Source organism: Mastigoproctus giganteus, chromosome 13 (assembly GCF_048544385.1).
Source record: "Mastigoproctus giganteus isolate SK-2022 chromosome 13, ASM4854438v1, whole genome shotgun sequence".
Classification (NCBI taxonomy): domain Eukaryota; kingdom Metazoa; phylum Arthropoda; class Arachnida; order Uropygi; family Thelyphonidae; genus Mastigoproctus; species Mastigoproctus giganteus.
Genome location: NC_143587.1, coordinates 127,278,629 through 127,306,110, shown reverse-complemented (window position 1 = coordinate 127,306,110; position 27,482 = coordinate 127,278,629). Strand labels below are relative to the sequence as shown.

The window sequence follows — 27,482 nt, the reverse complement described above, 5'->3', positions numbered from 1 at the left end:
TTGAATTAAAAAAAAGCACTAATCATATAACATCCAAATCAGCATTTCCACTTTTGGCAAAAACTGTATTCTTTCTCTGTTATTCACAACTTTTATTGTTGCTAAGATGCTTTGCACGGTTAAAAAAAGTTATAAAAATAATAAAAGTTTTACAATACAGGTGACCCCCGCTTAATGCTGATAATTCGTTCCGGAAAAAGAGTGCTAAGTGAATCTGTGCTAAGCAAACCCTTAGCCATAATTATGAGAGCGTCCTTGGACACAGGGGAGGTTCCCACGGACTGGAGATGTGCAAATGTATCCCCAATTCACAAAGGGGGATCGAAGGGTGACACAAGTAATTACAGACCAGTTAGTTTAACTTCTGTTCCTGGTAAAATAATGGAGTCACTGGTTAAAGATGCACAGGATCATCTAGACAAGACTGCAGCAATAATTCAGACACAGCATGGGTTTTTTAAGGGAAAGCCTTGTCTGACAAATTTGATAGGATATTATGATGTGGTTACAAAGGAACAGGATGCAAAAAATAATATTGATATCATATATTTGGATTTCAGGAAAGCTTTTGACACTGTTGCGCATGGAAGACTATTGTACAAATTGGAGCAGAATGGTATTAAGGGTAAGTTGCTACAATGGATAAAAGGATGGTTAAGTGGGAGAAGACAGAGGGTGGTAATCAGTGGGTGCTGCTCTTCTTGGACTAATATTATTAGTGCGGTCCCACAGGGTTCGGTGTTAGGTCCACTGTTGTTTTGTATATTTATCAATGATATTGATGAAGGTATATCAGGCTTAATGTCGAAGTTTGCAGATGATACAAAGGTTGGCAGGGTTGTTAATGACAGTAATGGCAGTGTGCTACTGCAACAGGATCTGGATAATTTGGGCAGATGGGCTAAGAAGTGGCAACTTTGCATTTGTCAAGGTTAAACTTCAGTTTAACCTTGACAAATGCAAAGTACTGCATATGGGTAGAAGTAACCCCAGAGAAACATACCAACTGTGTGGTACTACACTTAAGGTGGTAGAAAATGAAAAAGACCTGGGAGTAATTGTGCAGGCAGATATGAAGTTTTCTGAGCAATGCAGACAGGCTGCCAGGGCAGGTCATGGGGTTTTGTCAATGATATATAGGAATTTTGCTAGCAGGGAAAAGGAGGTGATTATCCCTCTGTATAAGGCAATGGTCAGGCCACACCTTGAGTACTGCGTACAGGTCTGGAGGCCTCATTTTAGGAAGAATGTAGATTTACTTGAGCGTGTACAGAGAAGGGCAACAAGATTGGTGAGGGGAATGAAGGGATCCTCTTACCAAGAGAGGCTTAAGTTCTGCAAATTGCAGTGGCTGGAGACTAGGCACCTGCGCAGTGATCTGATTGAGGTGTATAAGGCCTTGAATGGGTTGAGCACGCTGAATTCTGATGGGATCCTTCCCCTTGTTCAGATTACGAACCTAAGGGGGCATAAATTCAAATTAAGAAAGGACAGATGTAGAATAAAGTGCGGAAATTTGCCTTTAGCCAGCAGGTGGTTAATTGCTGGAACAAACTTCCATCTGTCGTTGTGGAAGTTGATAGGTTGAATAAATTTAAGGAGGAACTGGACAGGCATTTGGAGGGAATGGTGTGATTTTTTTTTTTTTTTTTTTTGGCTGATGCTGCATAAGCTCATACACTTGCTTTCTTGCATCACATGCCACTACTACTACTACTACTACTACAATAGAACCCAAGCACCGCATTCCCATAAGGAAACATATGTATTTGTGAGTTGCAGTCGGTGTCATAGGATATTTCCTAATTAATAATAAATGGTAGTGAAAAGTTGCACAAATATCGGTCAAAATATTTAATATTCAAATATTTGTACATATAAAATATTCTGTATTACATACATATATAATTATGTGGTAACTACTTACGAATCAAAATTAAACTTAAAATTCCAATGAAAATCATGAAAAATGTGTCAATTTTGGGTTGTACTTTGGCTCTCTTCCTGGTAAACTAAAAGGGGTTTGTTTTAATTTTAGATCCCCCGCAGTGTTACCACCCAACAATAAAGTCAACTCATCCTTCGCTGCTTTAAAACCTGGCATGTTTTTTTCTTCAATATGAAACTTCTTTTAGGCATTCGTTCCAAAAAAGTCCTCCTTCATCTATGTTAAAAACTTGTTGAGAAGTATAACACATAATACCCCTCTTCAATAGTTTTAACAAGTTCTATTTTGAAAGTTTCGGCTCCTTGATCTGCACGTGTGGCTTCTCCCTGGATTTTAAATCTATTCAACCAGTCCTTACTAGTTTTAAATGGTTCAGCATAATTTTTTTTTTTAGGTGAGTTTTCTTCAGATATAGGCTAATCTCTCTCTGTCTTTTTTTTTTTTTTTTATAAAATTTAACTAAACTGAATTCTGTATTGGATATTATCTTCAATAAAATTAGTTAAAGTCTCTCCATTTCAATCCTAATAGCCGGCCTAGCCCTAATTGCTTGCAGTAGAACAGCTGTCTTTTCAGCTGCTAAAATTAATTCTTTATTTTTTATAATTGTTCTTACAGTTAAACTTGCCAGTACTAAATTATGGCACACATCTGCTTGTCGTTGACCGGAATCAATTCGCTTCAATACGTCTAATTTAATTTTCAAATTCAGTCTTTTTCTTACATTTGTAATCTTCGTACTGCATCCAGGCGTTGTTGCTTTTTCATTCTTATCCATCATTATTAACTCTTCGAAAATGTAACTGCATTGGCTGCATTAATTATGATACAACGTTCGAGTAAACTGTCCATTAAGCACAATGGCTAATGCTGTACTGAGTGATGACTAGACTTCGAATAAATGCATATAACGCAAATATTACAAGCAATATACTTGATCATTTTTTAAAATGTTGATCTTGGAACTACGTAACAAGTCGCTATACTGCAATTAAATCAGCGTGCGAGAAAATTTCACCGAGCATGGGAAACATTTAAATGCTGTTTTGCTATTCATTTTCAAGCTGACTCCATCAAATGAAACGATTTCGTTAAATATGCCAAAAATGCAATCTATAAAAGAGCATTATAGTGATTTGTAACAGCATTATAGTCAGATATGGGTTATAATATAAGAACAGCATTATAGCAAATCAGCATAAAGTGAATCGTGTTATAACGAGGGCCTGCTGTACTCACTGATGACCAAAAGTTAAGGGATAAATTATGGAAGTTAAAGGAAAAGAAAGGCGTCAATTAAATGTGAAATGAATATGAATTAGCTTATAAAAATGAATGAATATAAGTCAATGAAATAACATGTATGAACTTATGGATAAAGCATATTGTTACAGAAATATGCACATTACTCTATATGTAATTAAAAATGAGTATTTGGCTCAAACAGTCTAACCACTGGCTAATGAGTGCTTCAAGGGTCCTGTGGTATTTAAGTACATAAATTGCTCCCACTTTTCTGGGAATTAGTGTGTAGCTCATGAAACATTATACACTGAGGATTTTAACTTTCCAGTTTTGACTGGAACTTATGGCTTGATCACTCACACAGTAACAAGAAGTTTGTAAGTTTATTGGATGGCCCTTTCCTACAGCAGCATGTCAGAGAGAGGCAACAAGAGAATGCAATACTCTTGATCTAGTTAGCAGCAGGAACCCATCATGCATTAAGAATCTGCAGGTAAAAGACCCACTAGGTGGCAGTGATCATCGTCAATTAAATTGTACTTTTTAACTAAATACATATAACGACTTAGATTACAAATGTAACATAATTAATTAATACATAACTTGATATGGAAGTTATATAAACAGAACTCATAGATAATACTCGATACTGAAAAATATATATAGCGTTATAACTGTGTTGGGATACAAGTTTAGGGTTATAATTTTGTACTGAAATTGAAATTTTATTGAAATTAAATCGAAATCATGAATCAGAACAGAGCAACCAAGCAAAAGGCTCAAGCTAATGGGAGTGCTGTGGCTCAGGAGAGAACTGAGGGGGGGGCAGTTGCCCTCTGAATCACAGCCTTTTAAAATGCACTGTTTTGCTTGCATGATGTTTGTGGAGCAATCGGGTACGGGACATAATATTTCCAATATTTCCATGGGGGATGTCTTTGTGTGTGGACGATGTAAGGAGTGTAAGGAAATCAGGCGACAACTCAGCGTTGTTATGGGCCTATATGAGAGCTTGAAGGACAGGGTGAATGCCCTCGAAGGATCTAAATTGAGGGGCCCATCAACCTCTCAGCTACCCACATCAACACCAGAGCTTGCACTTGGTCATCACGCAACACAGCAGCAACCCCCAAGGCAGAATGCGCTGGTCCCACAGGAACTAGTAGTTGTTGGTGACTCTATTGTCAGGAAAATGGGGAACATGCTTTGTAAAAAAAAATAGGTGGAACAGGACCAGGGTAGGTCTGCCAGGGGCAAAGGTTGATGACATTGTAGAGCGGATATCATCGTTTAAGGGTGCAAGAGGTGATATAGTTGTACACGATGGCACTAATCACTAATGATATTAAGAGTAGGAGACCGGCTGAATTACTTAACAAGTACAGGTCACTGTTGAAAAAAAAAGCCGTGAATTAGGGTTGAATTTGAAAGTGTCTGCAATTCTGCCCAGACACGATAGGAGGGAGTATATGATAAGAGCCTTGTCGATCAATTCGGCACTGGAAAGACTGTGCAAGGCTCAATGGGTAGAATTTTTTTCAGCCTGGTCTGTACTTGTTAACAGAAGGGACTGCTTCTACAGGGATGGGATATACTTAAATAGAAAGGGTGCAAGAATATTTGCTGATGCTATCTAGGCAGTGTTAGGTGGGTCGGAAAACTGCTAGCTTCGGGGGATACAAGGACTAATAAATTAACAGTAGCCACTAGCAGAGGTGAAAGTGATTCTTGCACTGCTTTTATTGAAAAGATGAACTCATCAGATGAACTAATGAGACCTATGGCAGGGAAGAAAAATGCATGGGATACATATAAATTAACACGACACAGAAGCCTATGATAGATATAAGTTGATCTGTAACCAAGTTACAAATGAGGTTAGGCAGGCGAAGGCAGATTACGAGAAATCTTTGGCAAGGGATGCAAAGAAAAACAGCAAAGAGTTCTTTACTTATGTAAACTCTAGAACGAAGGGGATGAATCAGATTGGTCCACTTGACATCGATGGTTCAACTGTTAGCATTAGCATTAAGCATTAGTAGAGGCATTTGATGCAAGAAAGCAAGCTTATGCAGCATCAGCCAAAAAAAAACAAAAAAACCACTTCCACTTCACCCCTCTGTTTGTTCAAAATACTTGTCCAGCTGAGCCTTAAACTTATTTAGGCTATCAACCTCCACCACAAGGGATGGAAGTCTGTTCCACCAACCAACCACCCGCTGGCTAAAGGCAAATTTCCGCACGTCTATCCTACATCTGTCTTTCCTCAATTTGAATTTATGCCCTCTCAGGTGATTTTTCTGAGCTAGAGGAAGAATCCCATCAGCATTGAGCATGCTTAAACCATTCAAGGCTTTATACACCTCTATCAGATCACCTCGCTGGTGCCTAGTCTCCAGACACTGTAATTTGCAAAACTTAAGCCTTTCTTCGTAAGAGCACCCCTTTGTTCCATTCACTAATCTTGTTGCCCTTCTCTGTACTCGTTCCAGCAGCTCTACATCCTTCTTGAAACGAGGCCTCCAGACCTGTATACAGTACTCTAGGTGTGGCCTGACCATTGCCTTATACAATGGAATAATCACCTCCTTATCCCTGCTGGAAAAATTCCTGTATATCATTGACAATACTCCATGAGCTACTCTTGCAGCCCATCTGCACTGCTCAGAGAACTTCATATCTGCCTGCACAACCACCCCCGAGTCCCTTTCATTCTCTACCACTGTCAGTGTAGTACCACAGAGTTGATACGTTGCTCTGGGGTTGCTGTTTCCCATGTGTAGTACTTTACATTTGTCAATGTTAAACTTCATTTGCCACCTCTCAGCCCATCTGCTCAACCTTTCCAGATCCTGTTGCAGCAGCATAGTGTCAGTAGTGTCCTTGACAACCCTGCCAACCTTTGTATCATCTGCAAACTTGAACATTAAGCTTGATATACCATCATCAATATCATTTATAAATACAGAAAACAATAATGGACCCAACACTGAGCCCTGAGGGACTCCACTAATAACATTAGTCCACGATGAGCAGTGTCCATTGATTACCACTCTCTGTCTTCTTCCCCTCAACCACCCCTTTATCCATAGCAGCAATTTGCCTCCAACTGTTGATGATCCTGCTCAGGTAGCTAACAAACTAAATGAATATTTTGCATCGACATTCACACATGAGGAGTTATTCAGCGAGGGGAATGCCAGAGGCGTATTCAACTTTGGCAGTAAGCTAGATAATCTTGTAATAACTGAGAATAAAGTGGAGGAGAAATTGTTGAAGATAAACACAAGAAAGGCACCTGGGGTGGATGAGATCTATCCAGTTATATTTAAGAAGGTAGCAAAGGAAGTAAGCAAACCCTTAGCCATAATTATGAGAGCTTCCTTGGACTCAGGGGAGGTACCCATGGACTGGAGATGTGCAAATGTGACCCCAATTCACAAAGGAGGATCAAAGGATGACACATGTAATTATAGACCTGTGAGTTTAACTTCTGTTCCAGGAAAATTAATGGAGGCACTGGTTAAAGAAGCACTGCAGGATCATCTAGACAAGACTTCAGTTATAGCTCAGACACAGCATGGTTTTGTTAAGGGGAAGTCTTGCCTGACCAATTTGATTGGATACTATGATGCAGTCACAAAAGAACTGGATGCAGGGAATAACTTTGATATTATATACTTGGATCTTAGAAAGGCTTTTGATACTGTTGCACATGGAAGACTGCTGCACAAATTGGAGCAGTGTGGCATTGGAGGCAAATTGCTGCTATGGATAAAGAGGTGGTTGAGGGGGAGAAGACAGAGAGTAGTAATCAATGGATACTGCTCATCGTGGACTAATGTTATTAGTGGAGTCCCTCGGGGTTCAGTGTTGGGTCCATTGTTATTTTCTGTATTTATAAATGATAATGATGATGGTATATCAAGCTTAATGTCCAAGTTTGCAGACGATACAAAGGTTGGCAGGGTTGTTAAGGACACTACTGACGCTATGCTGCTGCAACAGGATCTGGAAAGGTTGAGCAGATGGGCTGAGAGGTGGCAAATGAAGTTTAACATTGACAATTGTAAAGTACTACATATGGGAAACAGTAACCCGAGAGCAACGTATCAACCCTTTCATTCTCTACACTGACAGTGGTAGAGAATGAAAAGGATCTGGGGGGTAATTGTGCAGGCAGATATGAAGTTCTCTGAGCAGTGCAGAGGGGCTGCAAGAGTAGCTCATGGTGTCTTGTCAATGATATACAGGAATTTTTCAAGCAGGGATAAGGAAGTGATTATTCCCTTGTATAAGGCAATGGTCAGACCACACCTTGAGTACTGTATACAGGTCTGGAGGCCTCATTTCAAGAAGGATGTAGAGCTGCTGGAACAAGTACAGAGAAGGGCAACAAGATTAGTGAATGGAACAAAAGGTTGCTCTTACGAAGAAAGGCTTAAGTTTTGCAAATTACAGTGTCTGGCGACTAGGCACCGGCGAGCTGATCTGATAGAGTTGTATAAAGCCTTGAATGGTTTGAGCATGCTCAATGCCGATGGGATTCTTCCTCTTGCTCAGAATAATCACCTGAGAGGGCATAAATTCAAATTGAGGAAAGACAGAAGTAGGATAGACGTGCAGAAATTCTCCTTTAGCCAGCGGGTAGTTGGTTGGTGGAACAGACTTCCATCCCTTGTTGTGGAAGTTGATAGCCTAAATAAATTTAAGGCTCAGCTGGACAGGTATTTCAAATGAACGGAGGGGTGAAATGCGAGTGGGGTTTTTTTTTTTTTTGGCTGATGCTGCATAAGCTTGCTTTCTTTCATCATATGCATCTACTAACACTAATGCTAATCATAGGATACTGATGTGGGATTTATTGTCAAAAAGAAAAGGAAGGGGCTTTTGCTTCGTAAAGGTGGCTACAGTGGTTTCAGACAGTTTTTAAATTCTATGTAGTGGGGACAAATGATGAAGTTACCATCAGCAAATTATAAATGGGAGGCATTCAGGGATGTAATCATAGAAGCTACTAGGCTTTTATATCAATTAAGTGATACTGTTCAAGGCTCAGGCCTAAATGGATGTCAGATGTACTGATGCAACATGGCAGGGAAAAATATGTGATATGCATATAAATTATCAGGTGATACAGCAGATATAAATCAGCCTGCAATCAAGTCACAAATGGGGGTTAGGAAAACTATGGCAGGTTAAGAGAAGTCTCTGGCAAAGAATGCAAAGATAAATAGCAAACACTTCTTTACTCATGTAAACACTAGAAGGGGATGAATCACATTAGTCCACTAGATATGAATGGTTTAATTGTGATGAACATGCTCAGACTGCTGAAAAATGAAACAGGTAGTTTGCACCTACATTCACATGAGTAATTTTATTAGAGAACGGCATGCCAGAAGTGCATCAAATTTTAACAGGGAGCTGAATAATTTTGTAAAAGCTGAGAACAAAGGGGAAGAAAAATTCTTGATCTATTCAATTATATTGTGAGAGGCAGCGAATGAGGTAAGCAAACCTTTAGCCACAATTATGAGAGTATCCTTGGATTCAAGGGAAATCCCTGTGGACTGGAAATGTGCAATTGTATCCCAATTCACAGAGAGGAATCAAAGGGTGACATGAGAAATTACTGACCTGTCAGTTTGACTTCTGTTCAAGGGAAAATAATGGAGTCCCTGATTAAAGAAGTAATGCAGAACCATCTATATAGGAATGCATTCATACTGCAGTCACAGCATGGACTGGTTAAGGGAATAGTCTTGCCTTCTTGTCTGAGAAATCTGACTGGATACTATGACACAGTGACAAATGAAATGAATGCAAAAAATAATTTTGATATCATATACTTAGATTTCAGAAAAGCTTTTGGTACTATTGAACATAACAGATTGCTGTACGAATTGCAGCCATGTGGCATTAGGAGCAAGTTATTGTTATAAAGGGATGGTTGAGTGGGGAGAAAGAGAGAGAGTTATTATCAATGGGCACTGCACTACTTGGACAAATGTTATTAGTAGAGTGCCCCAGTGTTCAGTTTTGGGCCCATTGTTGTTTTCAGTATTTATTGATGATACTGACAAAGGCATATAAGGCCTAACGTCTAAGCCTGCAGTGATATGAAAGTTGGCTGGGTGGTTAATGACAGTTAGTAATCAGGGTATACTGCTGCAACAAAGATATAGATAAAGTAGGCAGATGGACAGAGATGTGGCAACTGAAGTTTAACATTGACAACTGCAAGGTATTTCATATAGCTAACAGTAATCCCAGATTAATATATCAATTGTGTGGTACCACACTGAGGTTTAGTGGAGAATGAAAATGATATGGGGATAATTGTCCATCCAAATATGAAGTACTCTGAGTAGTGCAGACAGACTGCCAGGACAGCCCAAGAGGTTTTGTTAATGATATACAGGAATTTTGCCAGTAGGGATAAGGAGATAATTATCCTTTTGTATAAGGCAATGGTTAGGCCACATACTAACTACTACTGCATACAGGCCTGGACTCCTCATTTCTATATCAAATCTATATCCTCGCAGAAGGATATAGATTTGATATATCTATATTTGATATATATTTGACATAGCAAATCTATATCCTCGCAGAAGGATATAGATTTGCTGGAGCTGCTGCACAGAAGAGCAACAATATTAGTGAGGGGAACAAAAAGTGCCCTTACCCGGAAAGGCTTCAGTTCTACAAACTGCCACATCTGGTGACTAGACACCTGTGAGAGATCTGATTGAGCTTTTTAAGGCTCTAAATGAATTGAGTAAGCTCAATACCGACAGACTCCTTCCTCTTGCTCAGACCACACACAAGGGGAACATAAATTCAAGTTGAATATGATAGATATGGGTAATTTCTCTTCAGCCATCAGGTAGTTGAGTGTTGTTGAAGTAAGACTTTTACAACTTGAGTAGTTTGAATACGTACTTTTCTTGAGCTTGTTTAGAAGACCTTTATGCCAGACACAATCAAAAGTCTTTGAAATGTCAAAATCAACTGTTTAAGTTTCATCAAAGTTGTCTATTAAATTTGTCCACATATGGGTAACATAATCCAGTATATCACCAGCGAGTGATACTGACAGAATCCATATTGGTGATTATTGATCAGATGGAAGGTTTCCAGATAGTTTAGGAGTTGGCAAGTAATGGATTTCTCCATTACTTTAGAAAGAGAATAAGTGCAATGGGATGATAATTGGATGGGTGCAATTTGTTACCCCTTTTTAGGAACTGGTTGGTTTTTAGGAGCATTAGCAACTAAGGCCATATTGCTCCGGGATATACAGTGATCATTCCCTGACATTTCCGCATCCTCCGTATTTGGTGGTGACGGGCTCGAACCTCGGTCTAATCAAGAAGCGTGTGCACTGCTGCTCCTTCCCACCTGGCTACGGAGGCGCCGAAACTGGTTGGATATCAGCAAGGCTTACCACAATACTGTCCATCCCGCCTAACAGTTTGTCTAGTCCTCCTTTGAATTTATTCAAACTACCAACATTCACAACAACAGATGGAAGTTTGTTCCAACAATCAACTACCCACTTGCTGAAGGCAAACCCATACATCTGTCCCGCAACCATTCTTCCTCAATTTGAATTTATGCCCCCTCGTATGTAGTCTGAGCAAGAGGAAGAATGCCATCAGTATTAAGCTTATTCAATCCATTTAAAGCCTTAAATACCTTGATCAGATCACCTTACAGGTATCTAGTCACTAGACATTGCAATTTGCAGAATTGAAGTCTTTCTCGGTAAGAACACCCTTTTGCCCCCCCTTGCCAATCTCATTGTCCTCTGCACCTGTTCCAGCAGATCGACATCTTTTCTAAAATGAGCTGAAGTGGACAAGCATTTCTGCACAACTGAACATTTGTTCATTTCTGCAGAAATCATCACCCAAATCTGTAGCTAAAATATTAGAGAATCGCATGACTTCTCTGTAGTATTAGCCATGTTGTTCAAGGAAGCCGCAGGCTTTTGCTGCACCGGTCAAAATAATATATAAAAAATAAAACAACAAAAACTACCCATTTGATTCGATTCCCAGCTTCATGTAGGTACCTATCCAGCTTAGCTTTAAATTTCCTGAAGCTGTCGGCCTCAAACACTCATAGAGGCAACTTACTGCAGTAATTAACAACTCTTCCCCAATAATTTGAATATATATATATATTGGAATGGACCTGCAATTATTTATAACACTGAAAATTTTACCATCATTCATTTTACTCTTTTCCCTTCCTGCCTTATATGAACCTCAATCAAATACCCTCTAAGTGCTTGGTTGTTAAGCTCTGTAGCTCACATATTCAAAGTCTATCTTCATATGGGTGTCCTTTTGGCAATCTGATCAGGAGAACTGCCTATCTTTGGACCTAAAAAAAAGAAATGGCGCTTTGAAGAAGCTCTCTCTCTCAGATGTGGTCTCCGTAATTGAATACAGTATTTCAAGTGTAGCATCGCAATTGCTTGGTACAGTAGGACTTTCTATCTCTATACACAAATGATCAATAAATCTTTGGTAGGACACCATGGGCCTTCCTCATCTGTATAAGCTGCATGGAGAACTTCCTGTGTGTTTGTATAGTAACCCCCAAATTCCTTTCTTCATCTACTTTTTTTAATTTGGCCCTACCAAGTGTATGTTTTTTTTTGGGTTGCTATTCCTTATGTGTAAGAGCTTGCATTTTTCTGCATTAAAATGTAGTTGCCACTTCTCTGACCATCCCTGAAGCCGATCTAAGTCATCCTGAAGAAGCACTGCTTTGTGCTGATCATTATTACTTTCCTGATCTTGACATCATCTGCAAATTTTGACATCACTTCTTGTAACCATTCACTGAAGTCATTTAAGGAAATCATAAACAGTGGTTCCAATACCGATCCTTAGGGGATCCCATTTCTTACATTAGCCCAGGTGTTCCTAATCATGGGCCACAGCATGTTTTCCAGGTGGGCCACAGAGAATGCCCAATTCTTGTCTTTTTTTTCTTGACAGACATATGGCCACACCATTTTCGAGTTGTACTTGACTAAGCTGGCAGAACACGGTATGACTCATACAACTTGCATGAATCATACATACCGTTTTTGGCATAGTGTTTGGTTTCTAGCAGTTGCTGACAACTTATTCACTTGTGTTTTGTGGCGTGCTTGAGTCAGATGTGCGTGTCACTCTCTCATGTTTATCACCTTCCAAGACACTATTTATAGGTAAGTTATCTTGTTTATATATTTTATGGTAACAACTTCTATAGTGAAGAATATATATATGCTATAATACACATATATATGGTACAACATGGTGAAAAAATACATAAACGGGGTCGTCCCTCAAATAGCATCGATTCACTGCATGCTGTTAAAAACATGCAATGGGCAATGCTACTCAAACTATTCCTGGATCTGAAACCTGATCTAATGATTATGATCATATGTCCGTTTCTTCTATTCCCTGCATTTTTTTTTCGTCTTGTTTTTTTTTACATTACTTTTTATTTGCTAGGTATTTCAAAGTTTTACTCCAAAAACCCTTCTGAAATGACAAAACAAGGATATGATGAGCAATACAAAAAGTTTGGATTCATATCCTTCCATGATTGTGGAGAATTAAAGGGACAATGCATCCTGTGCAAGAAAGTTCTCAGAAATCACTCTTTGCACCCATTGAAGTTGAAGCTCCATTTAGAGATGATGCATCCACAACATCAACATAAGGATATGAACTACTTCAAGCGAATGGAAGAGAACGTGAAGGCGCCAGCGCTTGGATCAAAGTGGAGCATTGTTTTGCAAGACAAACATCTTACGGAGGCTTCTTATGCCATCAGCTTCCTCATTGCGCAACAGAAGAAACCTCACACAGTTGGAGAGACTCTGATCAAGCCATGTTCTCTGAAGATGGCTCATATTCTGCTTGGAGAAAAACTGAAAAAACGTTCAACAAAATTTCTTTATCGAATAATATGGTTCAAAGCAGGATTGCTGACTTGTCTAGTGACATAAAAGAACAGGTGATTGCTGCAATCAAAGATGCTGCATTTGGATTGTTCTCAATGCAGTTCATCCTGTTCTCAGCTTCTTGTCTTCATTCGGTATGTGAAGGATGATTCCATCAAGGAAGAATTCTTATTCTGCCATTCTCTTGAAAGAAATACCAAATCTGTGGGTGTGATAGAAATAGTATCGGAGTTCTTTGACCATGAGGAACTGAACTGGCACAATCTATGTGGAGTATGCACCAATGGCACCTTAGCTATGCTGAGCAAAAAGTGGCTTCCAAACGCTTGTTCGATATCGATCTCGAGGCATCATTGGTGTTCACTGTCTGATTCATCAGCAAGCTCTTGCTTCAAAAACCCTTCCATCTCACCTTCAGGATGTTCTTGAACATGTCATCAAAATTGTGAACTACATCAAATGCAGTGCTTTGAATTCCTGACTGTTCGAGCAATTGTGCACAGAAATGAATTCAGAGCATAAGAACCTGCCCTACTACAGCAAGGTGCGTTGGCTATCAAAAGGCAATGTTGTGGCATGAGTGTTTGAACTCCGGGAAAAGTTGCAGAGTTTCCTACAGATGCAAGAAAAGCACAAACTTGAAGCTTCCTTCCATGATAAGCTGTGGATCTTTCGCTGCACATACCTTGTGGATATTTTTTATCAGCTGAACAGACTGAATCTAAAGCTGCAAGGAAAGGGAACAACTATCATTCAGTTCATTGTGTCAATTGTGTCTCAGTGCATTTATACAGAAGCTTGAAAACTGGAAACGAAAGGCTGTGGAAGGGAACTCTGCTATGTTCGAATCTCTTTCAGCAGTCACTATTAATGATCCGTTGGATTCTGGCATTGAAAAGGATGTTGTGACACACCTCAGATGTCTCCAAGAATAATTTCTGCAGTACTTTCCAGAAACTGGGAGAGAAGGACTGGAGCTCATGAGGAATCCTTTTCTTGTTAAAGTCGGTGACATCCAGGATGACCTTCAAGATGAACTAATTGAACTTCAAAATGATTCTGGATGCAGAAATGTCTCTGAAGCTTCCTATAGCTATGAGTTTTGGCCAAAAATGATGGGAAGCTACCCCAACATTGCAAAAGTAAGCTCCTACCCTTTGCAATGACTTATCTTTGTGAATCAGGCTTCTCAACGTTGGTGCAGCTGAAGACAAAGGCTTGGAACTGCCTTAAATGTAAGGCAGTTCTTAGATGTGCACTTTCTACAACAGAACCTAGAATTGTGAAACTGGTGCAGAAAATTCAGGAGATCATCTCTCATTAAAGTAGCTTCAGCTTAAACTGGTCTGAGTTTTTTTTTTTTTTTTTTTTTTTTTTAATTCAGCAGATGCCTGCAATGTTTTGTTTTCACACAGAAATTGTTCCATTAAATACTTTTAAATTGAACTAAGTTGTGGTTGTAATTGACATTTCTTTGGTTTCAAAAAATTGCTCAGCTATGATCCCCACTAGGCCATGCCATGTGAGGCCAAAAGGCAGTTGGGCCCACATAGTGAAAAAAGTTGGGAAACACACTACATTAGTCCAATCTTAAGAGTAACTATTAATCACAACCCTCTAAATCTAACTCTGTTGCTGCCCTGCTGTCAATCTAAGGATCTTTCCTATGAATCCATCCTTTTCTAGCTTATATGAAAACATCTTATGTGAAATATGGATAAGCAATGTATGCTGTATGCAATAAAGAGTTCTTCTTCTTCTTCTTCTTCTGTCAAAATTATTTCCTATATCCAGCTCATGTGACTATAAAAATAGTTAACCATTTTGCCCATTTTTTTTTATTTTCTCAGATTAACCATAGGCATGAAACAGAATTTCTTAGGCCATGTCAAATAGCTACAGACCTCTTAAAAAAATTAAACATCCTGAGTATCTTATCAGTCGTGTGTTTTTATATCCATAACTATGCCACACAGTGCAATCATAGTTGGCTATGAGTTTACAGTCTGTGAGACTGCTAAACCTACTATACTCTAATAAACTAAGTCTTATGATGGCTAGCATTTAAAGGACCTTTTACCATAATGCTTTATGTATTTATCCTTGGTGTTTACTGCATATTATCGCCAATTCATAGTTGGTATATTGAGGTGTATAACCTTCCAGCAAACTTAAGTTGGATATATAATTATTTTTCCTGAAACACATGCAGCGTATCTATCAGAAAATGATCCTTCTTATATTTAATTTTGTTCTTTGCTGGAGTGTAGCAAATTGACCTTTCTAAATTAGTACCCCAGTTACCCTCAACTCACTGTGTTGATATTCCTTTTACAGATTAAAAATATTCAATGCTTCATACAATGAACCTTATAAAGGTTCATTGCATGAAGCATTGGCAAGAAGTCTTGACTAAGCCACACCTTGAGTATTAGATACAGGTTTAGAATTTCCATTTTGGGAAGGATGTGATCTGCCAAAAGAGGAGCAGCAAAGAGCAACAAGGTTAGTTATTGATATAAAGAAGCATTCATATGCAGAGAGAGACTTTAATTTTTTGGGTTGTAAACTCTCAAGACCAGACATCTACATGGATAGTTGCTTAAAGCTTTGAAAGGCTTGAATAAAATAAATAAACAATAAAGGATTCAAAAATTACCTTGGATTGGAGAATGGACAGAATAGTGTCAATACATAAAGGCAATTCTAAGAGTGAAAAGACCATTCAGTAATAAGATAAAAAAACATGGAATCAATGATCAGGAATGCAGTACAAGGTAATTTGGATAGTAATGGATTTCTTTTGCAGGGGACACAAATTAAAAGATATGCATTTAAATTAAGTAAGAACAGTTGTAGACCAAATATAAGAAAATTCTCTTTTAGCCCAAAAGTTAACTGTGAGAATAAATTAGCATATAATGATATGTATGGTATTTCTGGTATAAAAGGTATTTATGTTACTTAGGGTATACCTTTAAAATTATAGTCACAGAAACCTTGAAATGTATATACCGTTTAGAAAAAAAATAGTTTGAGGAAGATACTGAGATGGATGAATAGTAGCTGGCCAGTCATATAGAGCAAAAAAAAAAAGATGGCACATGGGACAGTTACAGGGCAACAAAAAGTAGCGAAGCCTATATCTGCTACAAGTTGATCTGTAATAGTACTAGAGAAAGAGTTAGGTTGGCAAAAGCAGATCATGAGAAATCACTGGCTAAAACAGAAAAGAACAGTTACAAGGAGTTTTTTTACCTTTGTGAATACTAAGAAGAGAAGAATGAATCAGATCGGACTCATTTGCGATGGACGCAAGAAAATCTTGAATTAACACTGCTGATGTTGCAGATGAATTGAATGGGTACATTGCATCGATATTTACAAAATAAGGGCCTTTTGTAGTGTAATCATGATTTAGCAATATTGAAATTTCTGAAGATTATTTATTAGAAAAAGTTTTGAGCCTAAAAGTAAATAAGACTCCTGGAGTTGGTGGCATATATCCAATTATTTTGAGAGAGCCAGCAAGAAAGTGCAATTTAACCATTAAGATTAAATATGAGGACATCTCAGGATTTAAAAATTACCTTGGATTGGAGAAGGGACAGTGTAGTGCCAATACATAAAGGCAATTCCAAGAGTGAAGAAGTGAGTAACTACTGACCATTCGGTCTGACTTCTTGGTAGGTAAAATTATGGAATTGGTGATAAAGAATGCAGTACAAGATAATTTTAATAGAAGTAGAATTCTGTAGGAAACACAGTGTGGTTTTGTAAAGGGGAAATGTTTAATTGACCTATTAAGCTATTTTGATAGAATCACTCAGAGGCCAGATGTGGGAAATAATTTCAGCATTATTTGTGTGAGCTAGATCAAAGGAAAAATCCTTTGATGAATTGCAGGGTGGTGGCTGTAGGATAGAAAGCAGAGGATTGTGATTACTGATTACTCTTCAGATTGGGCCAACATAAGAAGTGGGGTCCCCCAGGATCAGTATTGGGACCACTGTTGTTTTTGATTTTCTCAATCACGCTTGCGGCCTGCCCTTTTTAAGCGTAATTTTAAAATTGGCCTCGTGATAGAAACTAATTATTTCTGAAATTTCTACTCAATCTACAAAATTGAAACTCTCAATATACATAAACAGAATTGTTTTCTTTGATTTCCTACCTTTAAAGTTCAGCAAAAACCATTAATTAACTCAAAAACAGCAAAAATGTATAATCATATATGCATTTTTGTAATTATGCATGCAAAAAACAAGCAGCCAATCTCTTTGATTATATAACGCGTCACTCCATATGTTTGAATTTCCACCGTGATCGCCGCGCAACTGGTTAGAATGAATCAACTTACACAGAGCCATAATTGACTTTGAAGCTAAGTCCATCACAGTTACCAAGATGACTGACGTAGCTGACAGGGTGAAGAAAAAAAAAGTATGCAACTGTTTCTTGGCATAAGAAACTAACGGAAAGAAATGCAATGAATTGTTTTTGAAAAACAAAAATTATTCAAATATTCTTCAATATGTATTGTATCTACTAACACAAAATCAAGGAAATTCATCTATCGGAAGCCACACAGTGTAAACAGGGGAAAAAAAAAATGGCGTAAAACTGATACACAATGCGCATGCATTTTTACTTTCTAACAATAATTTGCATTTTTACGTTCTAACAATATTTTGCATTTTTACGTTCTAACAATATTTTGCATTTTTACTTTCTAACAATATTTTACATTATAGCTCTGTTACAATGTTTTGCTTTGTTGTTTTACATAATTGCTAGAGCCAACAATATCAGTGTGTAGGAAGTTTCATAATTGATGCTAAAGTTGTAATAATTGAGCTTCATCTTAGAGTACCAAAGTTCTGATATGTCCGATTTTGGTCCGGTTAGCCCATTAAGGTTAACAGGACCAAAAACTGTCCGGTTGGTCCCATTAGCCGTAATTCGTTAGCTTTGTATTGTTTGGCTTCATCCTAGGATGCCGAAGTCCGGTGCACATTTGAAAAAAAAAAAAAAAAAAAAATTTTTTTCAATAGGGTATATGTTTTCATTGCAGCTCAGAACAGAAATGCAGACTTCGTAACAACATACACATTGCATGGTGAATTTTTTCGGTGGCTTGTGCAGGAAGTCTGACGCTTATACTGCACCAACCAAAAAAAAAAAAAAAAAATTTCTGAGTTATCCTAAGAGAGAGAGAGAGAGAAAGAGAGAGAGAGAGAGAGAGAGAGAGAGAGAGAAGAGAATCACCAAGAAAGAGAAGAATGATGAAATCCAGCTCAGGACCCCGGGTGTGCCAAGCCTATACTCACTAGATGTAGTAGTAGTAGTACATTTGTAGTAGCAGTGGCAGTGGAATTTGATGCAAGAAAGCAAGTGTATGAGTTTATGCAGCATCAGCCAAAAAAAAAAAAAAAAAAAAAATCACACCATTCCCGCCAAATGCCTGTCCAGTTCCTCCTTAAATTTATTCAACCTATCAACTTCCACAACGACAAATGGAAGTTTGTTCCAGCAATTAACCACCCGCTGACTAAAGGCAAATTTCCGCACATATAATCTACATCTGTCTTTTCTTAATTTGAATTTATGCCCACTTAGGTTCGTAATCTGAACAAGTGGAAGGATCCCATCAGAATTCAGCATGCTCAACCCATTCAAGGCCTTATACACCTCAATCAGATCATTGCGCAGGTGCCTAGTCTCCAGCCACTGCAATTTGCAGAACTGAACTTAAGCCTCTCTTGGTAAGAGGATCCCTTCATTCCCCTCACCAATCTTGTTGCCCTTCTCTGTACACGCTCAAGTAAATCTACATCCTTCCTAAAATGAGGCCTCCAGACCTGTACGCAGTACTCAAGGCATGGCCTGACCATTGCCTTATACAGAGGGACAATCACTTTCTTCTCCCTGCTAGCAAAATTCCTATATATCATTGACAAAACACCATGACCTGCCCTGGCAGCCTGTCTGCATTGCTCAGAAAACTTCATATCTGACTGCACAATTACTCCCAGGTCTTTTTCATTTTCTACCACCTTAAATGTAGTACCACACAGTTGGTACATTTCTTGGGGTTTACTTCTACCCATATGCAGTACTTTGCATTTGTCAAGGTTAAACTTCAGTTGCCATTTCTTCGCCCATCTGCCCAAATTATCTAGATCCTGTTGCAGTAGCACACTGCCAACCTTTGTATCATCTGCAAACTTCGACATTAAGCCTGATATACCTTCATTAATATCATTGATAAATATACAAAACAACAGTGGACCTAACACCGAATCCTGTGGGACTCCACTAATAACATTAGTCCAAGAAGAGCAGCACCCATTGATTACCACCCTCTGTCTTCTCGCACTTAACCATCCTTTTATCCATTGTAGCAACTTACCCTTAATACCATTCTGCTCCAATTTGAACAATAGTCTTCCATGAGCAACAGTGTCAAAAGCTTTCCTGAAATCCAAATATATGATACCAAAATTATTTTTTGCATCCAGTTCCTTTGTAACCACATCATAATATCCTATCAAATTTCTCAGACAAGACTTTCCCTTAACAAACCCATGCTGTGTCTGAATGATTGCTGCAGGCTTGTCTAGATGATCCTGCAATGCATCTTTAACCAGTGACTCCATTATTTTACCCGGAACAGAAGTTAAACTAACTGGTCTGTAATTACTCGTGTCACCCTTCGAGCCCCCTTTGTGAATTGGGGATACATTTGCACATCTCCAATCCGTGGGAACCTCTCCTGAGTCCAAGGATGCTCTCATAATTATGGCTAAGGGTTTGCTTAGTTGCTTTGCCGCCTCCTTTAATATAACTGGATAGATCCCATCCACCCCAGGTGCTTTTCTTATGTTTAACTTCAACAATTTCTCCTCCACTTTGCTTTCAGTTATTACAAAAGCATTAAGTATCCTGCTACAATTTGATAACCTTCTGCCATTTTCAAACCTTAATAATTCCTCATGTGTGAATGTAGATGAAAAATACTCATTCAGTTTGTTTGCTATCTGAGCAGGATCATCAACAGTCGAACCATCGATGTCAAGTGGACCAATCAGATTCATCCCCTTCCTTTTAGAGTTTATATAAGTAAAGAAATCCTTGCTGTTTTCCTTAGCATCTTTTGCCAAGGATTTCTCGTAATCTGCCTTCGCCTGCCTAACCTCCTTTGTCACCTGATTACAGACTAGCTTATATCTGCCATAAGCTTCTGAGTCGCTTGATAATTTATATGCATCCCATGCATTTTTCTTCTCTATTACGAATCTCATTAGTTCATTAGATAACCATTTAGGCCTAAACCTTGGACAATATTTCTTAATAGGTACGAAACTTTTAGTAGCTTCCACGATTAATTCCTTGAATGCTTCCCACTTAGAATTTACTGTTGGTAACATCGTCAGTTTATCCCATTCTACAGAATTTAAAAATTGTTGGAGACCACTGTACTCACATTTACGGAAGCAAAAACCCTTTCCTTTACCCCTGATGGTAATTAAATCTTTAAGTAAATCCCACATCAGTACACTGTGATCACTGCCACCTAGTGGTTCCTTTATCTGCAAATTCTTAATACATGAATGATCACTGCTGATAACCAGATCAAGAGTATTACTTTCTCTGGTTGCCTCTCGAACATGCTGCTGCAGAAAACAATCATCCAATAAATCCACAAAAGTCTGACTAGTGTGTGAGTGACCAACCCACAAGTTCCAGTCAATATCTGGGAAGTTAAAATCCCCCATTATAAGACATTCCGATTTACTAGCCCACTCTATTTCCCTGTAAAATTGTTCATTGTACTCATTCGAGTCATTAGGCCTATAACACACTCCTACTCTTATTTTTGCTTTCGCAGTGCTTATGTCACACCAAACTGACTCAACAGTGCACTGTTCATCTATATCAACTGGATGCACTTCTTTTGATTTTATGTTTTTCTTAATTAACAGCATAACACCTCCTCCCTTTCTATCCTGTCTATCCTTTCTGTACACATTGTACTCCCCAAATTCCAGTTCAGCATTCCTTATATCTGTGTGACACCACGTCTCTGATATCCCAACAATATCCGCCTTTGATGTCTTGACCAACACTTCAAATTCATCAAATTTATTTACTATACTTCTAGCATTGGTATACATGCTCCTACTCCTATTCTTAGTTACCCTAACACATCCCATATACCCACCTATTTCAGGATGACTGCCATCCATCCCTGAAACCCCCAACACCCCATGCTCCAGGTCACTAATTATTCTAATAGAAGTTGTGCAAGAATCACCTTCACCTCTGTCTACGGCTACTGTTAAACTATTAGTCCTTGTATCCCCCCAAGCTAGCAGTTTTCCGACCCATCTAACACTGCCTCGATAGCATCAGCAAATATTCTTGCACCCTTTCTATTTAGGTGTATCCCATCCCTATAGAAGCAGTCTGTCCTGTTAACAAGTACAGTCCAGGCTGAAAAAAATTCTACCCCTTGGAGCCTTGCACAATCTTTCCAGGGCCGAATTGATCAACAAGGCTCTCATCATATACTCCCTTCTATCGTGTCTGGGCAGAATTGCAGACACTTTCAAATTCAACCCTAATTCTCAGCTTTTGTTCAACAGTGACCTGTACTTGTTAAGTAATTCTGCCGGTCTCCTACTCCTAATATCATTAGTGCCAACGTGTACAACTATATCACCTTTTGTGCCCTTAAAAGATGATATCCGCTCTACAACGTCATCAACCTTTGCCCCTGGAGTTAAATATATTAAAATATTTTTTCTAACAATACTTTTTGACAGCCCTTTTGCTGTGGTTAGCCATTACGTTTGTATTGTCAGAACATATTGCAGTTTTGTGAAGAATACACATTTCAAGAAACAATCCATTATTCATTGCGGATGTTTTTTTCTTCTTCTTTTGCTTACCAGTTTTCGAAGTTTCTCCCTTATAACGTAGCCATCAATAGATGAATTTCCTTGATTTTGTGTTAGTAGATACAAAACACATTGAAGAAAGGAATACGGTCTTTTTTCTTTTTCAAAAACAAATAATGTGGATTCTTTCGTTGTTTCTTATGGCAACAAACAGTTGTGTGCATTTTTTTTTTTTTTTTTCTTTGCCTTCTCCATAACGCTGTACCAACTTTGAGCTCTGATGTGTTGGTAGAAAGCATTCTCACGGCAGACGTTCACCTTTTGCAAATAACAGTGCGTGCTCTCTAATAGAAGAAACGAATAGAGTATTGCATTATATCGGTGCAAGGCTAGTTAGGGCGGGAGTAAAAAAAATAACTGAAAAAGGCCTAAAAAATGCTCACTTGACGTCCCATTTTTGTCATTTGTGTGAAATTCAATAATAGAAACTTCTGAAATTTTAAGTGGAAAAATTCAAGAAAACAGTTCTGGTTCCAGCTATACCAAGTTTCAGCTCTGTAATTAGTGTAAAAAATTATAGAATTTAAGAACTGAAATTTGATCTGGGTAGATATTTACCCAGAGGACCATTTATGGGTTTTTAATAAATAACATCAACAGTGGGATACAGAACATTATATCAAAATTTGCAGATGATTTCAAGATTGGTATAGTAGTCAACAGTCAATGCCATGCATCACCTCTTCAGGACGGCTTAGATAGACTTCAGGGATAGTCAGGAAAATTGCAGCTAAGTTTTGATGCAGTAAAATGAAAAAAAAAAAAGTTTACTCTTGAGATATAGCAACCCCAAAATAATTTATACACTTGGTGGGATTGAATTAAAAACAGTAAAGGAAGAAAGGGATTTGGGAGTTATGATACGGTTGGACATGAAATTCTCCAACCAGTGTGGACAGGTGGCAAGGAAGGCTCATGACATCCTATTATACATTTTCTTGTAGAGACTGGGATGACATAAGCTCACTGTATTAGGCAATTGTAAGCCAGCACTTGGAATAATATGTTCAAATGTGGCAATCACACCCAAAGAAAGACATTGTCTTCCATTGTCTTTGGTAATTGTGCTTCTTAACAGGGTTCAAAGATAGGCAACAAGCATGGTAAGATTGGCAAAGGTATGTCCACATGAGGAAAGCCTTCATATATATATGCAGAGTTTGATAACCAGGTACCTTACAGGAGACCCGATTAAGGGGTACAAGGCTTTGAGAGGAGAAAGCAAAATGAATCAGGGTAAAACTTTTACTGTTATAAATGATTTCAGAACTAGCAGACATAAATTCAAATTGAGAGAAAAGGGTTAGACTGGATTGTAGGAAGTTTTCTTTTAGCCAGTGAGTTTATTGATTGAGCTGCCTCTGTGGGTGGTGTGAGGCTTGGGAAGATTCAAAGGTCAATTGAGGAGTGAATGAAGTAGGTGGTTTTATTTTATTATTTATTTTGGCCTAGTACAGCAAAATCCATAGACTTCCTTGCACTACATGGCTAATACTACTACTACTAATAATAATAATTTTGTAGACCTAGTGAGCTTATGCAAATTTAAGGAAGAATTGGACAGATACCTGGATAGAAGCAGGTGGCTCTTTTCCTTATGGCCAAAGCTAAATAAGGCTGGCTTCCTTTCATTGATTTGCCTTTATTAATACTAATACATCAAGGAAAGGGATCTCATATAGGTGGCCTGGGCAGGCATAATGTTTGAAGAGTGTGTTGTTTAGGTGTGTAAATAACGCCCTCTTCTCTTTAGTTGCCTCTCCCCCCCCGCCACCAATTCTGTTTAATTGATAATGCACACCCATAGCACAGGGTTATTTCCTGAATGGAGTTGGCTGCCATAGAAATTAGGGGTTCTTGAGCAGGGGTGTGAAGACTTTCCGAAGTACACAGTTTTTATTTTCTCCAACAATTTTTTTTTCTTTTTCTTCACCTGTTCCTTTTAATTGTTCTACCCATTACAAATTGTAATGGGTAGAATGCAGCTTTACACAAGATCTTTTCAAAATTGAGTTTTCCCACCACATATTTCATTTAAAAATTTTGTAAAACTAAAATAAGGGGGTTTAATGGCAGAACAGAATTGGAAGGAAGGAAGTGGTTGGTGTACAAAAAGGTTAAGAACCTCTGATCTAGGTGGGCAAATTTTGAGCTATTAGCTTCTTAGAATAGTTGTGGCAAATGATTCAAGATAGCAAGGCTACACAGCATCAGCCAAAAAAAAAACCTTTCCTTATCCCCTATGCATCCCCTCTAACAATTTGTCCAGTTCATCCTTGAATTTATTTAAACTACCTACTTCTACAACACCTGATGGTAGCTATTTAGAAAAAAATTAATGCTGAGAGAGAGAGAGAGAGAGGGGGGGGGGGTCAGAGTAATCCCTAACAGAGATATTAATAATGTCGAGAAATCAGTGTTATCAAAGGCAAGCAGTGGTAAGAAGAATCCTTTTTGCAAGATAAAAGACAATTCCTGACTTCATCAGTTCTCTATCTCATAACCTTGATTTCCAAGCTTGCCTCAGGGCCTATTACTACAATTTACTAGATATTATATGAAATCAACTGTAAAATTACACACAATATTTATTACTTTTTATAAACTATTTTTGGCAAGGTTTGCTGCCTTTTTTAAAGAACAGGAGAGCTTTAACACATATTTTGAGGAATATAAAAATATTCTCATGGAATGCACAAAACTGACTGGAAGGTTGCATGCAGTTTGCAAGATGTCGGCTGGACAGTTCTGTTCTGGACATCAGACTTCCATTCACTATTTTCCCACATGTAATCCTATATTATGTTAGATACAGAGTAAGCCCATTTTCTTCTAATGTTTGCTTGACACTGACATTTCAATTTCCTTTTAGTTTACCTCTGGGCCTATTACTATTAATTTTTATACTGAATAAATTGCCCATACCATCCTCAGTTTGCATCACTTACCTTTGTTTGGATTACTGTTACCCCAAGAGGTTTTGTTATATCTTCATTTGGAAATAGCAAAATATAGTCCATAAGTTAAAATGGACTATGTTAAATGGAATATTGTTAACAAGAGAGACTGTTTCTACAGGGATGGGATACACTTAAATAGAAAGGGTGCAAGAATATTTGCTGATGCTATCGAGGCAGTGTTAGGTGGGTAGGAAAACGGCTAGCTTCGGGGGATAGAAGGACTAATAGATTAACAGTAGCCACTGGTAGAGGTGAAAGCGATTCTTGCACTGCTTCTATTGGAATGGGCAGCAGCCTGGAAAAGAAGATGCAGGGTATTTCAGAGACTGCTGGGAGTCATTGCTGTACAAGTAAACACATGGGTTGTGTTAGGATAGCTAAGAATAGGAACAGGTGCATGTATATTTGCATGTACACCAATGCTAGAAGTTTGGTAAATAAATTTGATGAATTTGAGGTACTGCTCAGAAAATCAAAGGCAGATATTGTTGGGAAATGTTGTGTCTCACAGATATAAGGAATGCGGAACTGGAATTTGGGGAGTACATTGTGTACAGGAAGATAGACAGGATAGGAAGGGAGGAGGGGTTATGCTATTAGTTAAGAACACATAAAATCCAAGGAAGTGAAGCCAGTCGACATCAATGGACAGTGCAGGGTTGAGTCAGTTTGGTGTGACATAAGCACTGGGAGATCAAACAAAATTGAGAGTAGAAGTGTGTTATAGGCCTAATGACTCTGATGAGTATAATAAGAAACTGTACAGGGAAATAGAGTGGGCCAGTAAATCACATAGTCCCAGATACTGACTGGAATTTGTGGGTTGGTCACTCACACATTAGCAAGGCTTTTGTGGATTTATTGGATGATTGTTTTCTACATCAGCATGTTCAGGAGGCAACTAGAGGGAGTAATACTCTTTTTCTGATTATCAGTGGTGATTCTTCATGCATTAAGAATCTGCAGATAAAGGAGCCAGTATGTGGCAGTGATCACAGTGTGCTGAAGTGGGAGTCACTCAAAGAAGTAACTACAATCAGGGGTAAAGGGAAGGGTTTTTACTTTCGTAAAGGCAACTACGGTGGTACCAACTGATGAAGAGTTACCAACAACAAATTCAAAATGGGAAGCATTCAAAGAATTTATCTTGGAAGCTAATAGGCTTTACATACCAACTAAGAAATATTGTTCAAGGTTTAGACCTAAATGGATGTCAGATGAACTAATGAGACATATGGCAGAGAAGAAAAATGCATGGGATACTAATCTAAATTAATGGGTGACATGTAAGCCAATGATAGATATAAGCTGGTCTGTAGCCAAGTCACAAAGGAGATTAGGCAGGCAAGGCAGATTGTGACAAATCCTTGTGGCAAAGGATGCAAAAAAGAACAACAAAGAGTTCTTTACCTATGTAAACTTTAGAAGGAAAGGGATGAATCAGATTGGCCCACTGGACTGGAGGTACCCATGGACTGGAGATGTGCAAATGTGACCCTAATTCACAAAGGAGGATCAAAGAGCGACACAAGTAATTATAGACCTGTTAGTTTAACTTCTGTTCCAGGAAAATTAATCAAGGCACTGGTTAAAGAAGCACTGCAGGATCATCTAGACAAGACTTCAGTTATAGCTCGGACACAGCATGGCTTTGTTAAGGGAAAGTCCTGCCTGACCAATTTGATTGGATACTATGATGTGGTCACAAAGGAACTGGATGCAGGGAATAACTCTGATATCATATATTTGGATCTTAGAAAGGCATTTGATACTGTTGCACATGGAAGACTGCTGAACAAATTGGAGCAGTGTGGCATTGGAGACAAATTGCTTCTATGGATAAAGGGATGGTTGTGTGGGAGAAGGCAGAGAGTGGTAATCAATGGACACTGCTTATCGTGGACTAACGTTATTAGTGGAGTCCCTGCCGACCGGGCTAGCCGGGTAGGTAAAGTGCCTGCCTGGCAACCCAAAGGTCGCGGGTTCGATTCCCGCCTCGGGCTGGATATCACGATGGTGCCGAACCAATCAGTTGGTTGGATATCCCGGCCACGATACACGAAGGAAGCAAGAAAAAACTGGTTCCTTCGTGTATTGATCACATCATACGAAATAAATAAATAAAAGTGGAGTCCCTTAGGGTTCAGTGTTGGGTCCATTGTTGTTTTCTGTATTTATAAATGATATGATGGTATATCAAGCTTAATTTCCAAGCTTGCAGACAATACGAAGGTTGGCATGGTTGTTAAGGACACTAATGACAGTACGCTGCTGCAACAAGAACTAGAAAAGTTGAGCAGCTGGGCTGAGAAGTGGCAAATGAAGTTTAACATTGACAAATGTAAAGTACTACATATGGGAAGCAGTAACCCCAGAGTGATGTA

General features: G+C 38.5%; 1 protein-coding gene across 2 annotated transcripts in view; it reads right to left on the bottom strand.

The window, feature by feature from the left end:
* The window catches only part of Hap40 (Huntingtin-associated protein 40 kDa), a 246,830-nt gene that overhangs the window by 148,628 nt on the left and 70,720 nt on the right, over nt 1-27,482 (bottom strand). The gene's annotated exons all lie outside the window — the stretch shown is intronic.